The 12,603-nt window shown below is 44.1% G+C and overlaps 1 pseudogene; it reads right to left on the minus strand.

The window, feature by feature from the left end:
• Positions 1-6,079: 6,079 nt before the first annotated feature.
• Positions 6,080-6,760, minus strand: LOC117717083 (L-lactate dehydrogenase A chain pseudogene; annotated as a pseudogene).
• Positions 6,761-12,603: the final 5,843 nt, after the last annotated feature.

The raw sequence follows: 12,603 nt of genomic DNA on the forward strand, positions 1-12,603 counted from the left end.
GGGAATCGTACAGTTACCTAAGTTGGTAGGAATTGGTAGACTCAAGGATCCGTGGATTGTATTATTTTGCATGTTTCTATGATTCTAGATGAAACTAACCATGGAATCTGATCTGTGGAGACTTCTGAGTATCACAGATTGTACCTCATTTGTGTAGGTGGGTCACATCCAGTCTGTGGAAGGCTCTGATATAGAAATGATTGACCACCCGAGGGAGGAGGAGGCAATTCTACAAGCAGACAGCCTTTAGGATAGGGGATGTCTACAAGGTTACTTCTGTGGGTGTTGAAGTCTGTCCATGACGGGCACCGTCCCATGACGTGGGCTCCTTTACTGAACAAAAAGGAGAAAGTGAGCTGAGCACCAACACTCGTATCTGAGTTTGGGCTGCAGGCACAGCGTGAACAGCCTCCTCATGTCCCTGCTGCCACAGCTAGAACCACTCTGGTGGCCACACATCTTCCCTGCTGAGATGGGCTCTACCCTAATTCTGTGAACAGAAACAAGCCCCTCTGCTCTTAAGCTGTGTTTGACAGTTACTTTGCCACAACAGTGGGAAAGCTAACATACCAAGCCTCTCCAATCCCTTCAGATTCATTTACCTCCTCTTTCATTCCCTTCATCTGCCCATCTCTCCACCTCCTATTGGTTCTGTTCCTCTAGGAAGTGCTATGCCATAAAGGACCCAGGAAGTCTGAAAAAGTCTGATGCTGAGGAGTTTTTGGCTGTGTTTTGGAGTCCTGCCTGGGGGCCAGGTTGTCCCAGCACTGACCTCTCATATCTCTTAGCAGGTGACGCGTGCTGCTCCACATAAGCTGTGACTGTGGGAGTGAGGCCTCGGTGCACAGATCTGCACACCATAGTCATCGAGGCACGTTCCTGTCAGTTCCCCTGAGCACAGTGCTCAGAAAGCATGGGGCTAGAGCTCCGGCCTTACCTTTCATCATCTCCATAGCTATGGACCACACAGTGAACAAGGCAGTGGAGCAACAGCCAGTAGCATGGAGGGCTACATTTCCACACACAGACTTGCAACCAGGCTGAAGGACCCAAGGAGTTTATATATATATATATATATATATATAAAATATATATTATATATATAAATATATATATTTATATATATAATATATTATATATATTTATTTAAGGAGTATATATATATGTGTATATATATATTTATATATACACATAAATATAAATATATATATATATGTACATATATATGCCTATGTATCCATCTATCTCTTTCTATCTCTGTCTGTCTGCCTGTCCATCCGTCCATCCGTCCATCCGTCCATCTGTCTGTCTCCATAGACCATTCATACATTCTATGTTCATGTGAGTTCATGATAGTTGGCTCCTCCTTAGGGCCATTGCACGGAATTTTTAGGGGCACAAAAACATGCAGCAACTGGGTGACATTTTTGGTTTTTAAAAGAGATTTATTTATTTACTTATTTATTTTATGAATATGTATGTTCTACTACATTTATACCTGCATGCCTGAGGAGCGCATCAGATTCCATTACAGAGGGTTGTGAGCCACCATGTGTGGGTGCTGGGAATTGAACTCAGGACCTCTGGAAGAACAGCCAGTCCTCTTAACTGCTGAGCCATCTCTCCAGCCCCTTTGGTTTGCTTTTAAGGTGAGGTCATATGTATCCCTACTTGGCCTCAAACTCACTATGTAGATGAGAACGGTGTTGAACTTCTGATCCTCTCGCTTCCCTCTCAAGTACTATGATTATAGGCATGTACCATCACATTAGATGTTTTGCACTACTGGGGATAGAAGTGTGTGTGTGTGTGTGTGTGTGTGTGTGTGTGTGTGTGTATGAGCCTGAAGCATACTGGTTTTGTCTGGCTAGAGAACTGACAGGATCCACCTATCTCTGCTAACACTGGGATTATAGCACGTGTGGCTATGCTCAGCTTTTACCTGTAGGCTGAGGATTTGAACAAGAGGATTTTGTCCTTTTGTTCTCACAGCAAACAAGTGCTCCTGCCCACTGAGCTATCTTCCCAGCCTGAGCCCAGTGCTTTGTGCGTGGTGGGCAAGCCCTCTACCAACAGAGCTATATCGCCAGCCGCAATTTGGTGACCTTTAACTAGAGGACAACACCCTTGTCAGAGCCTGATTGCTTTCTTACTGTCAATGGAGAATTTACCCTTTCAAGCGGCATTTTGGAATGAAGCCTAGGGGCTGGATGCAGGGGCTTTGACCTTATTCTGTTATGCTAGTTACAGCTTAGCTAACTGTAGGGTCTTCACTGGAGTATCTGAGGTTATTCCAGTGGTGGTGTCCCAGGGTAGACTTTGTATGGGTAGATCTGTTGTCACTTCCACACATTCGGTTTGTGACTGATCCATCTGAGAAGACAGTGAAGAAGGGGAGACCTGTTGCAGTGAATTTGGAACTGTTTTTCTATCTGGAGTTAAAGAGAGTAGACACCAGAGAAGCAAAACTTGCAAATGAACACTCACTGGTTTGAATTTTTGGTATGCAAGTACTGTACCGGTACAAGAAGTGGGTGTCTATATTCACAAACATTTATGCATACATATACGAATGCAAAGAGTGGGACGGGGAGGAAATGACTCTGGCTTGCTTTGGACATATTAGGCAAGGTCTCCTCTGACTGTCCTTCACAAGCAACCCGCTTCGGCATGCATGCAGGAGAGGGTCACCCGGTCTGCAGCATCAGAGGAAGAATTTGCCTGTCTGGCTGGAGAGGAGACAGTGCATGAAAAATGGTGGCAAAAGGTCAGGAGGCGAAGGCAAGTGAGAAACACTTTCATCTATTATCCGGGGTCAACGGGCTCCCTCCCATCAGGGAACCTTGAGGCCCAATGAATGGCCCATTGCGGGAGGTGCGGTATTGTGTGCACCCGGAGCCTCACATCACAATCCCCAGCCTGGGACAATAGCGCCTAAGAAAGTGGTGGGTGGCTCGCCTCGCCTCCCAGGGGCCTGCCTCTTCTTATCAAAGGCCTTTCACCGCAATGCCCCAGCCTGCTTGGGAAGAGGCAGTGTTTGTCCAATAACACGAAGGCGCTTCAGACTCCTTCCAAATTCCCGGTCATGGCGATTAGGTCGGCGGGCATTGAATTTCATCCAGAACCAGTGTGGGGTTCTCAGCTGTTGTCGCTCGCCAGAAGCTGCACATATTCTTTACGTTGTCTGAAGAACAACACATTCCTGTTTAAAATAAAGCCCAAATCCTGGGGTGAGAAGGAGACTTGCATTCCTTCAGAGGATGCCTGCATGGCTACACATACACTGAACTACAGGCAGCCCTGTTTCGGTGTCACAGGGAGCAGATCCTGGCATAGGCAAAACCTCACTTTCTTCCTCGACCCTTCTCATCCCATGACCCGTGACTGTAGCAGCGATTTTCAACCTGGTGTCAGGACCATCGGAAAACACCTATTTCTGATACTCTTAGGGACCTTCTAAATTTGTTTTTGTTCTACTTCATAACAGTAGTTTTGTCACTGAGTGGTGTCTCAGTTTTTAAGACCACTTGGAAATATGTGTTTTCTAATGGTTGCGACCCACAGGTTGAGAAGCCCTGCTTTACAGCATCTGGTACGTGTGCTTTGAGTCTGAGAAGGTGACTCCATTAATTGGGCTCATTCTTGTTTCCATTGAAACATGGGGTGGGGGGTGGGGGATGGAGAGGTGGCTCAGTGCCTGAAGGGCTTACTGTGCAAGGACTGAATTCAAATCCCCAGCACCCACAAAATGCCAGGTATGGTGGTACATGTTGCACTGACTACAGAAAACCCAGGATGCCTTCCTGTCCCTGTGTTTCTTCTCACCCTAGTTTCTAGATGAAGCCTGAAAAAAGAGGGAAGAAGGGGCCAGGTATGTGATTTGGTGGTAATTGTCATAGCTGACACAGGTTTAGAATCTCAGATGCCCAAACGGATCATGCATGTTAGCATTCCGGTTTGGTTTAGGTATATAAGTGAGGACTCTTTTGGCTGCAGGGACTTTACTGGAGGGATGAGATTGTCTGAAAGTGGAGAGCACGTTGTATATAATGAACACAGGGCCTTATGGCTCTTGTAAATCATTTTCCTGAACCATAAGTTAGTAATTTCTTTAGCAAGCCTGTTGAGTGCCAGGCCCTGCAAAGAAATAGAAGAAATAAACAAACATATAAAATAGGACTTGGTCTCTTCCCATGATTGTGACAAGTAGTCGACTATATAGATGAATGCAAACATATGTGATAAGCATTATGAAAGAGTGTCCCACAGACACACCTGCAACATCAGTATCTTCAAGGAAGGATTATAATTGAATTTACTTCCAGATCACAGGATCAAATCTATAGTAATATATTAGACTGGATGCTGCCACCCGAGTTCATGTCCACCCAGACCCAGAATATGGCCTTATCCAGAAATAGCATTTTTTTCAGACATAATTAGTTCTAATGAAGCCATTTTGGCATTTTTATACAAAGGTCATGTAAAGGCAGAGTCAGACTCTGGAGTGAGGCTCCAAGCCAAGGATCTCACCCCACCACCCCAAAACAAGAGAACCACATGCAATACACTCTCCCTTAGCATCTCCAGAGAGTGACAATCGTTACTTTTTGGACTTTGGGCTTCCTGTAACTGTAAGAGGATAAGTTTCTTTTCTTTTGTTTTAAGCCATCAAGCTTGTTGTAATCCACAACAGTACACACAGTGTGTTTATAGTAGTATTGCATTGAAAGGCCGGAATGTGAGTCAAGGAGGGAGAGCTGTGTCAGGGATGATCATGAAACACAGGATATCGAGTACCACAGAGGATGGGGCAACGGGATCAGAGAGATACGAAAGAACTTGAGCACTTCAACCCTGTGGGTGATTTCTGACAGAAATGAACAGAGCCATGGGGAGTGAGAGGTGGAGATATGGAAGCAGACAGAGACAGGTTAGGAGGGCCTGGGTGCTACATTAAAGAGTTCAGATTTGATCCCTTCCCTGTCTCATTTGTGTCAAGTCAATGGTCTCTATTGCAAAGCCATGGGGCGATAGAAGAGCTGAAGCTGCCCTTTTTCTCCAAGATCTACGCAGGAAAACCAGCCATAGGCATGCAGGATTCCAGCAGAGTGGTGTGGGCAAGCACAATGAAAAAACAGATTTTGAAGAGAAAACGAAATAGCAGATCTCAGAACTCTTTGCTTACCTTCTCCATAAAGCACAGAGCAAAAAAGGAAATGGCTTTTCCTATTGGGGGTCATTGCTTTTTTTCTTTTTTCACTGTTCAAGATTCATCTGATGTTTTCGTTGGCATGACACTTGAGTGGTTGGTTCCATCATCCATATGCAGATCTTACATTTCACATAGTATTACAATGTACGCTACAGACACATATAATACATAAAATATCCTGTAGGACACTTATGCACAAGATATGCATAATAGACTTACACATTGGAGCCAGGTTATGACTAACTGGGAGCTTGTTGGCCTAAACATGTTTGGTGAGGGTGTGCAGGGCAGCAATGCAGCAGGCTCCCAGGGTAATCGAAGCCTGAACACAGTTGGCAGTGTGTCTTGGAGACAGTGAAACTGTCACACTAACCAGGTTACCACTACACAAGTACCACTTGGCATCAGGGTAGAGCTGTGGGAACTGAGATTATTTCCCCCCAGACCACCTCAACACCATTGTATGAAACACAGCTCAGATGAGAAGTGTGTGGTCTCCATAGAAACCCTGCTGCAGCCTGGACAGTGAAGTGCTAGGACACTGGGAACACTTTAGATTCCTTCTGGATTCCTCAGAGGGTGTGTGCACTCTTCTTCAGGCAGGCCTTTTCCTCAGGAGTCAGTGTCACCTTCACAACATCCGAGATTCCATTTTGTCCCAGGATGCATGGCACACTGAGGAAGACATCATCACTGATTCCATAGGGCCCCTTAATCATGGTGGAAAAGGGATGCAACTGCCTAAGGTTCTTCATTATGCTCTCGGCCAAGTCTGCCACAGAGAGGCCAATGGCTCAGGATGTGTAACCTTTCAGCTTGGTCACCTCATCCTCACTGTCAACCATCCTTGTGAACAACCTTTTTCTACTGCTCCTTATCTGCATCAGTGCCCAGTTCTGGGTTCAGAGACTTCAGGGAGATGCCGGCAATACTCACACCACTCCACACAGGCACACTGGAGTTGCCATGTTCTCCCAGGACCCACCCATGACAGCTCAGTGGGTAAACTCCCAGCCTTTCTTTCATCAGGTAATGAATCTGAGCTGAATACAGATTGCAACCATTACTAATAACTCGGCATTTGGGAAAGTCACTGATATCCCAAGCCACGTAGGTCAAGATAGCCACAGGATTTGAGACAATAAGCAGTTTGCAGTGTGGACTGTACTTCACAGTGCTGGGAATGATGAACTTGAAGAAGTTCACATTTTGCTGGACCAAATTGAACCAGCTCTCTCCCTCTTGCTGACAGGCCCCTGCTGTGATAATGACCAGCTTGGAGTTCCCGGTTACAGAATAATCTTTGCTAGACACAACTTTTGGTGTTTTAAGGAAAAGGCTGCCATGCTGGAGATCCATCATCTCTCCCTTTAGCTTGTCTTCTATGACATCAACAAGGGAAAGCTCATCTGCCAAGTCCTTCATTAAGATCTTAATGGCACAAGCCATGCCAACAGCACCAACCCCAGCAACTGTAATTTTGTTCTGGGGGACCTGTTCTTCCTTAAGAAGATTCACAATCAGCTGATCCTTGAGGGTTGCCATCTTGGACTTTGAATCTTTTGAGACTGCTAGTGCACGTTGTGGGGGGTGGGGAGGGGCACAGTCGAGCAGTAGCAGTGTGGCCTGAGCTCGGTGGCAGTGATGCCAGCAGCTTGGGGGTCATTTCTAATACTGTAGAAATCTCTTTTAGTCTCAGAAAATTGTATTCCATAGTGGAGTTGCTTCTTCCTGGGGTCTTTCCAGGACCATTCAAATTATGAGGTTGCCAAAGGGATAAACTCAGAAGTTCCTTTTTACTGAAACCGAGTAAGCTGGTGGGTTCATCTCTCTGAACTCTCATGGACTGGGAGGTCAGAAGCTGGCCATGGAAAGAAGGGGGTGCTTCGGGTAGTATCAGTCATCTACTACTTACTTACACTCCTGTCCACCTGCAACTCACCTTGTCATCCACCCAGAAGTGAGGCAGACACTCAGTCCTGTAGGGAATACTATATGAAGCTATTTTTTTTTGCTTTTGAGTAACTCACATCTGTCCATCATCCATCCATCCATCCATCCATCCATCCATCCATCCATCCATCCATCTATCCATCCATCCATCCATCCATCCATCCATCCATCCATCCATCCAATCCAAATGTTCACCACTCATCCAAACATTCACTCAAAGATAGTCTAGATTTCTGTTCCAGGATAGACACTGCTCAAGCCCTCTAGTACACGCAATGTCAAGCCATCTCCTTTGACCTTGAAGAGAAAGTCACAACCAAATGTTTGTGCCCAATAGAAGGGAAAGTAGAACCACTGAATGATATCACTGTGGTAGAGTTCTTTCACTTGTTTGTGTTGTAAGTGAAGCAGAAAGACTCAAATACATGGAGCCAAAACAGCTGAGGTCATGTCATGCCATGGCACTCATAATGTGTAGTGAGTATTTTGTTCTTTATAGTGACATTCAGAGGCTGAGTCATCCTGATGTTACCAGGCACTTATATCCAGGCCTGTTGCCTGGGTTTCTTTGTATTTCCAGGACATTACAAAGTAAAATTGGTAAAGGAAAATGGATTTATTTATATTTTTGCCAAACATCTTTCCACACTGGTGGCCTTAATATAAAGGTCAGCCAGCCAGCCTTCTGTGTGGAAAAAGAACCTATGCCTCAGGTTACATTATCTGTAATAATATAATACTGCAACAGATTACTGTAACAAAATACTGTAAAGATGCCATATTTTTCAGAGAAGAATCTCTGGGGTCTGAAGTTGTAAGGTACTCACCTTTTTCGGCCTGGCTCATTCATCCCTGGGTTCATTCCTTCGGTAGGTGGAACAGCAGTTTTTTGAATCGTTTCTTTGGAGGCCTACTTCATTACAACTCTTCTCTGCTCTCACCTGCACCAATTCTGTCAGTTCGAAAGATCTAACAAGTAAAGGGAGGGGCACAGGAGCCTCTTTAGGATATCTTATCTCCCATCAGGGCTCAGCACGGTCATGGTCACAGCAAATCGAGGGAATCTGGACTCCTGCAGGGGGTTGGGGGGGGGAATCTTCAATGACATATACATACAAAATATCTTTGCAGTATGAGCACCAATCCCACTGAAGGTGCTATTTTCCTTGCTGTCTCTCATTCCCAGGCAGCTGGATGAGGCTCAAAAAATTTGACTATACTGTTTTGAAATGCCAAAAGCTCAAATGCCTTTCGGTTAAGTCCACCAAAAGGTGGGGAGTGACTTTCTGTAGGACTCGGGAGTGGGCAGAGGGTTTTTAAATGATTTACTTTGTATCCTCAGGACATCCATTCCTATTCTGCACTGGACCAAATGCATCCTATAAGAGGCAGAGATTCAGTAAACCCAACAGCGCATCTTCCAATCTAACATCCTCCACCCACAGTTGGCCTTGGCTCCCCTTGCCCGTGTCTGCTCTGCTCATTTACTCTTGTTCTAATTCACTGGAGAGGAGTTTTTGCTTCCATCTTCCCTGATCACAGATTTACTTTTTGTTTGCTCCATAACTTCCTCCAGGTGATAGAAAACCAGCTGGCCATCATAGCCAAGTCAGATTTCATCACCTTCTAGAAGCTACTCCGAGTTACATGGCCACTGAGGTTATTATCCCACAGAATGAAGTCACCACAGAGCCTCCGGACTACCTCTTTTGTGGATGGATGAGCAAAGGGAAAGGTTTTCTCCACTTTCTGCTTCTCTTCACATCCATAGTGAGTGGGATCTGGCTTTGTTGAGCATCCTTCCCCAACTTTGGGGGAGCTGAGAGGCTGGGTACACCTGCTAAAATAGGTACACCCCCCCATATGGAGCTGACTTTGCTTGCTTGAGTAACTGATACGTTTCCCTTCTGGTAGTATATTGGTGGCAGAGATCTTTAATCCCAGCACTTGGGAGGAAGAGGTAGGCAATATTTTGAGTTCTGCCCCGGTCTGCAAAGTAAGTTTCTGGACAGTCAGGGCTGCACAGAGAAAACCCTGTCTGGAAAAATAATTTTTTTTTAAAATTCTTTTAGCCATTTTGAATATAATATAGGGATTGAATTTGGAAAGGTCAAAATTTTTGCTTTACAAAAATACTATTTCCTTTATGTGTGTCTGAACCTACAGACATTGGAAGAGGTGTCTGGAAGGTCCCTTGGAACTGAAGTGACAGATGGTTGTGATTATCATGTGGATGCTGGGAATAGAACCCCTTTCCTCTGCAAGAGCAGTAAATGTTTTTAACCACAGAGCCATTCTTCCAATCTGCTAGTTATTTTTTTCTTTTGGACTTAGGGTATGAGTGATCTTGTTTCTGTAGAAGACTACCTTTGACATAGTCTGTAGAGGCCTTTGGTGCTGTCTGTGTGGCTGCACCCTTGCTGATTCTCATCATTTTTGCCATCACCTGCAGCCCTGGACTCCTCACAGTGTATTATCCATGCAGGGCACCTGGAAGGTGCATGGATTTTCGAAAGCAGAAGTGTTTGAGTCCACACCAAATTACAATGGACATTAACTAGCTATTAGAAGAGCTTCGGATTGTACCAGCCCTGTTCCTGAGTTCCTGAAAAGCCCTTTGGTATGAATAGCTGGGGGAACAGGGATGCTGTGACATCAGTGGGAAAATCTGGAGGAACAGCAGGCTTGGTGGTGGTGGAGGAGGTATTATGTCTTAGAGACATGTTTAACTTGAGATGGCTATTAGCTCTGCAAAGGGAGATGTTGACATAGGCTGTTGATATACGGAGACTGGCTCAATGTGGAGAAAGAAATCAGAGTTACGATAAAAAGGCCAAATTGCCTTTAAACAAACACTATCCAACTTTGTTTATTATAAGAATTATATTTAGATTATAGACAACAACTGTTAGCCTTCTGTGTAGCTATGTGGCCATGTATTAGCCAACACACCATCACAGTAAATTTTGCAAAAAGGAATCACCATCTTTCCCCTTTGCTTTGATGCTGGCTGTGAGAACTGATGCTAGAGTCATGTTGGACCAGGAAGATGATGGCCATATCATAGTGATGGTGAAGACAGAAGCCCATTTTTTTTTCTGATTATGATGCTGTCTCCATACTTACCCCTCAATGTCTACTTTTTAATCTATAGGACAGAATAAAATTTTATCTTTTTTTCTACTCTAAATAACACCTACAAATAAATATATATTTTAAAGTGTTTTGTATATATGAGTGTTTGCCTCACAAATGAGTATATGGTGATATTAATCTTTTCAAGAATGCATAGCTCTGAGAATGTGAACACATGTAGATTTGTGTAATAACACTATGATCTGATTCAGAGTGGATCTTCTACTCTAAGCCACTTCCTGTGCAACACCCCAACCGTAGTATACACAATCTTCCCTGAATTCCTAAACTATCTGGCTACCATTTGCCAACCAGTATGATTTTGTCTTTTGGAGAAGGTTATCCAGATGAAGTCATTTAGCAAACTCTCTGAGGCTGATTTCTTTCACCTGACACAATGTGTGCAGCCTCTGTTCTAGGTGCTGTGTGAACCAATGGTTCATTTCTCATTGTAGCCGAGTAATATTCCATGCTGAAATGTTAAAGGCTGTTAAAGGTTCCATACAAAGTGCCTGAACATCAGTTTTTAATTTACCAGGGTAAATAATTACATTTCTGAAGGATGAACACCTAGGCATGGGATTGTTGATGTATACGGCAGGCATGTATTAAATTTTGTAATTAAAAAGAAACTATCTAATTGACTTCTGGAGTATTGGTGGCATTTTGTTCCCCTCCTGGCAGTGTATGGGATAGCTGTTTGTTCTGTATCCTTGTCAACTTTTAGTATGGTCAGGACTTCACATTTGAGCCCTTGTACTGGCTATGTGCATCACCTCATTGGTGTTTCAACACATTGCCAGTAGCTATTGTGAAGTGTCTTGTCTTTTCATGTGCTTATCTGTCATACATGGTCAGTTAATTATCTTGTTGCTGTAATCAAAACTTGACAAGGAGCAACTTAAGTGAGAACGTGTTTATTCGGGCTCACGATTTGAGCCTGAATACTGTATCCTGGAGGGAAAAGCACAGAGGCAGGAGCTCTACGGTGGCAGGAATTGTAGCTCAGAGCCTTCTTGAATTCACCTCTTGGTAGAACAGGAAACAGAAAGCAGACAGGAAGTAAGGCTGGGCTACCAAAATTCAAGTCCTGCTCCTAGGGACTCATCTCCTCTACTGAGACTCATGCTCTTAAAGGTTCTACAATAGTGGTTCTCAACTCGTGGGTCACAACCCCATGAGGGTCAAACGACTGTCACGGGGGTCAAATATCAGATATCCTGCGTATCAGACATTTACACTATGGCTCATACCAGTAGCAAAATTATGGTTATGAAGTAGCAATGAAAATAATTTTATAACTAGGGGTCACCACACAACGAACAACTGTATTAAAAGGTCACAGCATTAAGGAATCTAACAATCACTTCTCTAGACAGAGCTCAAAGACACGTGTTGATGTGAGATGGCCTTGAAGAGGTAGATAAACCTTGCAAAAGTGGGTATTGCCAAGGCTTTCCTGTCTTCACACCAGTGTATTAGTCACCCACAGATTATTGCCCAGTTGGCAGACATCTCCATCAGAGCCTTAAGAGCCATTACGCACTAGGTGAAGTGTTCCAGATTTGGTCACTGTTTTCGCAGACGCTTTTTGAGGTTGTTTATGGAGCACCTATACGGAGCTGATGTTTCTTTTATGCATAAGACAAGATTGTGAGAAAGTCATGCTCTAGAGTAGACAGCAAGACAGTAAAGCCATGGATAAACAAGCATTCCCAGTGACCGAAAGTGAGTTATAATAGTAGCGTTGGTAGACAGGACCTTAAGCCTTTGGTCTTGGGGGTTAAGACAAAGGTCACTATACCAAGACCTATACCAGAGTTGGTTTTTCAGATGTTACCCAGAGCCCCAAGTTCACAAAAGCTCAGTGCCTGGAGAAGAGTTCCTATTTTTTTTCATTCTTTGTTATTGATGTCCTGACATTCTTTTTTTTCACCCCAAGATAGGATTGTTTTTTTGTTTTTGTTTGTTTTTTTGTTTTGTGTAGCCTTGGCTGTCCTGAAATTTGATCTATAGACCAGGCTGGCTTCAAACTCACAGAATAATCTGCCTGCCTCTGCCTCTAGAGTGCTAGGATTAAAGGCCTGTGGCAACACCACCTGGCAACATTCTTTCTGTTTGAATAAGACCACCTCCATTTTCATTTTTCATGAGGTCTGGCACTGTGGGTAGTCAATCTTACCTACACTGTGCCTAGAAAAGAAAGTAAGCAGCCACTTCCACAGGATTTGTCATTTTTCACACTACTGGTCATCCTGAGAGACACACTGGGTCTCTTAACCTGAGTTCACAAAAACAGA

The sequence above is a fragment of the Arvicanthis niloticus genome, chromosome 11, assembly GCF_011762505.2.
Source record: "Arvicanthis niloticus isolate mArvNil1 chromosome 11, mArvNil1.pat.X, whole genome shotgun sequence".
Lineage (NCBI taxonomy): Eukaryota > Metazoa > Chordata > Mammalia > Rodentia > Muridae > Arvicanthis > Arvicanthis niloticus.